The sequence below is a fragment of the Rhagoletis zephyria genome, unplaced genomic scaffold, assembly GCF_001687245.7.
Source record: "Rhagoletis zephyria isolate East Lansing unplaced genomic scaffold, Rhagoletis_zephyria_1.1 Rzeph_scaffold_05133, whole genome shotgun sequence".
Lineage (NCBI taxonomy): Eukaryota > Metazoa > Arthropoda > Insecta > Diptera > Tephritidae > Rhagoletis > Rhagoletis zephyria.
The window spans coordinates 36,544-41,297 of record NW_016162216.1 but is presented as its reverse complement, the minus strand read 5'-3'; positions in this window follow the sequence as shown (position 1 = coordinate 41,297).

Below are 4,754 nucleotides of genomic sequence, written 5' to 3'. Positions count from 1 at the left end.
TATTTCGAATATTGTAAATTCATCCTCAATTGAGTAGTCCACTTGCAAACAGCGTTATTTGATTTTATAATAGTATGACATAAATTTAAAAAAAAACGTCTACAACAACAAGTAACATCCAAATTGTATATTTCTTTTTATTATCTGAAAATTCGGATAAATAAGAGCCTAATAACATTAAAAATCAAAATCGCAGGGTGGTAGTTTTTGCAAATTTTATATATAGAAATTAAATATAGCGAGTTTTGAAACAGTAAGTTTTATATAGCCATCCTTTTTAAGCTTTTCGCGTTCTCTCTTCCATGAAAGTTAGACTGCTTCTTTTTTTTAAGATATCTTCCACTAGGCACCGAAACAACCACGTTTTCTTGCAGTTTTCTAAGTTCATCAGAAGATGGAGACTTTTGAACTTGTATAAATACGTACAATAAATATTATAGCGACTTTTGAAAGTGTATATATGTATACATACAGTAAGTATTATAGCGACTTTTGCTAGAGTATCTAACATTTGATGCTATTTTTTTCAGAATATATACGGATTTTGCACTGTATTATTAGTGGACATGAAATTACTTTAAATACTGGTACGTTAACCACCAAAAACTAAAAATCTAAAAAAAATTTACATAGCGCACTTTGCAAGTGGACTACTCAATTATGTTACATAAAAAAGCGTTTATGAAGTTTGCAAACGTTCATTTAGATAATTTAAAATCGGCAAATCTTTTTTCAAAAACTGCTTTTAAATCATGTGAAATATTTTTTTGTAGCCAATGATGAAATATTCTTTTTTTGAGATCATGAATAAAACGACGTAGTTTAGCTTCAAAACTTAAAATAATTTGCGACAAATCAAAAACAGTTTTATTCTCCCCTTGTAGAGACAAATTAAAGTTTTGCAAATGTTCCATCATATCGGTAAAGAACCGTAAGTCAGAAAGCCAATTTTCATTCTCCAATTGCGGATAATGTTCCGATCTCAATTTGAGTATGTGTATATAAAAAGAATAAAACAAAAAACAACCCAATGCACAGTGGCCAATTTTTCGAAAAAGCTGGCCAAAAGTCGAAGCGTGGTACAATTGTAGTCAAACCTTGTATATTCGTCTTTATTTTGGTTGCGGGTTTTAAATTGCACCACATAATTTCGAAATTCAAAATGGCGGATCCATAATGGCTGCTGTGTACGCTTAAAATAATCAAATTTTTTGCAAAACTAAGGTAGTTAAGTATAAAAGGTCATGTTTTCTGCTTTTTTGTTATATATGTACTGTGATGTAGCGGTTAGCAATATACGCTATCATTCCGCAGGGCCTGGGTTCAAGCCCAGTTTCCGACCAACATCAAAAAATAAGAAACAAACAAGTTGTTTGTAATAAAGTCGCCCTTTGGCAGGCAATGGCAAACCCCCCCGAGTGTATTCAGCCACGAAGAACAGCTTCTCCTAAAAAATAAAATCCCCGTTCGGATTCGGCGTAAAACTGTTGGTCCCTCCCCTTTGTGCGCCAACATCAAGGCGCACGCTACAAATCGGAAGAGAAGCTCGGACAAATACTAACGAGGCCTTACTGTTTGTTTCTAAAAATCTTGATGTTGAAATTTACACGGGAATGTATCAATAAACAAGACATACATATTTGTTGGTACAGGAATATATTTTTAAGATCATCTGAAGTATCCAAGCTCATATCTATATTTTCTGATGGCAATTCCGCATCCGCATTTACAACAGTTGATAATAATTTAATGGCATCTGACGACAGTTTATGATTTTGTTTTGGTGGGTTTAAACATAAACTTGAAATGACAGGGTCGGAAGATACAAGCAGCCGATATTTTTTAATATCCTTATTCCTTGTCTCTTGGGCTTCTTCGGAAAGTTGCCCAATTGGCATGGGTGCCTATTCAATAATGAGAGGCCCATGGATGACCACTCTAATATAGTAGTACTTTCTGACATCATTTAAATTAACATCAAAATCTTGACAGAGATAATTTTTTTACATAATTTAAATCTTTTAAACATAAAAAAATTAAGAACTGCGTATAAAAACTGATGTCCAAACTTCAGTGGCGGCTTGTGGCAGGTAGTTTAACCAAGGTGGATGGGAAAAACTTCAATCTATATGAAAAAGAAAATTAGACCCATCAGGCCCATCTCGACCACTCTCGTAACTATTTTCCTAATCCATCATAATGAGTAAACAAAAAAAATCAATCCGTGAATATCTACGTCTTACGTCAGTTTTTAGATGGCGTGACAATGAAAAAACATGTTTTACATACTCTAGATTACAATGTCCATGAGCGGATGCTTGCAAACTGTTATTTTTTTTTTTAAGGATAATACCACGATTTTAACAACGACGAAAGCTCTAATTTACGAAAAGTTTAAAGCGAATTGCTAGCAACAGTCACTTCGATCTCCTGTAACACTTAGGGCCGGTTACTCAATGTCTGGTTATCACTAATCTCCGGTTAAACATAGTTATCGACGTTACCGACTCCCTGTTGTATGAATGGACTCGAATACGTCGATAACAATGTTTAACCGGAGATTAGTGTTAACAAGGCATTGAGTAACCGGCCCTAAATGCCTTAAGAGAATCGACTTGTTGTCTCATAACGATACGCAGTAGAGCCCTCCTAACAATATAAGATGGTTATGCATAAGAATGCACCAATTTATTTTTGGACTTTTGGCCAGGGTTTTCCAAAAATTTGCCACTGTACAATGGAAAAGAATGTCCAGCAAAGAAATATGTATTTTAAAGAGTAAAAAGAGCAAAAATGTTCTAAGCAAGGAGAAAGTAAAAAGAGTATTTGCCCACCGTTGGTATATAGATTTTTAATTAGAAAAATGTTTAATAAATTTTACTATAGTAGGAGCTTGCGAAATTCGGAAAATCTCTTCCCGTATATACAATGTAAATAATAATGCTGAATATGTCGCATGTATGTGTTCCTTTTGTTGGCATGCATAAATTTGATGCATGATTTGATTTGAATTTATTCGGCTATGTCTTCATATATCACTTTCAAACATGTATAAGCGACATGATATAAGCTGGCACTTGCATAATGTGTTACATGTCACTATGTTTTGTAGTTCAGACCGTTAGTATCTATATATAATTGCTCAGTCATACGACTTAGTTAGGCCGATCTGTAGCAGCCACAGAATTGAGCTATATATCAAACTAACGTGCAAGCTGCAGTTGCAGTTGACCGTGTTTGTCAAAAAAGTAAAAAAGGGGGAGAAAAGTCGATAGTGAGTAATATAATCTATTGAAAAATATTAACCATATTGGATTTGAGATTCGGTAAAGTTATTAGGTNTTAGTATCTATATATAATTGCTCAGTCATACGACTTAGTTAGGCCGATCTGTAGCAGCCACAGAATTGAGCTATATATCAAACTAACGTGCAAGCTGCAGTTGCAGTTGACCGTGTTTGTCAAACAAGTAAAAAGCGGCAGAAAAGTCGATATTATTGGATTTGAGATTCGGTTAAGTTATTAGGTATTATTCCTAGTTTTGAAATATATTTCACGAAAGCAAAAAATAAAAATGGCTGAGATCCCTTTCTCTTTTAAACACCTAGGATATCACTGACCTTTAAAACGGACCCTGAATGACCGCAAACCTCAAAGCCCNAAGTTATTAGGTATTATTCCTAGTTTTGAAATATATTTCACGAAAGCAAAAAATAAAAATGGCTGAGATCCCTTTCTCTTTTAAACACCTAGGATATCACTGACCTTTAAAACGGACCCTGAATGACCGCAAACCTCAAAGCCCTACACATTTTTGTATGTGATTTTTAAAATGAACGATCCAAAATTAGCCGGTACCACCAGTGGTTGAATTTTTGTACTGAAATGGTTAACCCTAAAAGTATAATCTGCGTCTGCGAGGCGTATACGGAATGGGTATTTTTTTTTTTTAATTTTAACACAAAACTTACTTTTTTGTTGTTGTTTTAAATAAATGTGGTTATAGTTTTTATTAATAAAACTATGTTTTATTATTAGTCAACCCCACAACTTCAAAATATTCTTTAAAAAATAAGGCAGGACTAAGCATATTTAAGCTCACAGGTTATCTTTTAAGTACATAAGGCTCTACGGCGTATGTTAAGGCTTTACGTTACTCCCAAATAGATTAGGCTTCTAGGGTTACGAAAAGTTTAGTTTGAAAGTGTGATATTAAATGCTTTCCATCATAAACGGCGCTAATTTTCAANCTTTTCACCATAAACGGCGCCAATTTTCAATGATTATTGCGTTTCAGATTAAGACTAATACCAGATATTGTGAAAGGTTGGACTATACCTTAAAGACGACGGTTTTCTCATGGCCCACTGCACGAAGCTTAGAGTAGAGTAATGTCTTTTAAGAACTCAAAAATTATCCTGGGTTATCAGGTGTCTAGCAATACAAGATTAATTGCTGTCTTTCACGAAGTTCCTTAAATAAATTTTGAGCTAAGTACTCACCCGTATTTCGAGGTTATTACTAGATTTAATAAATTGTTAGCTTAATTTCCCATAAAATTTAACTTTAGGTTTATGCATTTTAAGAATACATCGAAAATTTGTTTTAGAGAATCAATGTGAAATAATTGCAGAAACGATTAACCGGTTTGCTGAGCAACCGAGACGTCTGCTTTTTAAATAATTTTTGTAAAACAAATCGGCAAGTACATATCGTCCCCCGCATGCCAGAAACATGAATGTGTAAAGATGAAA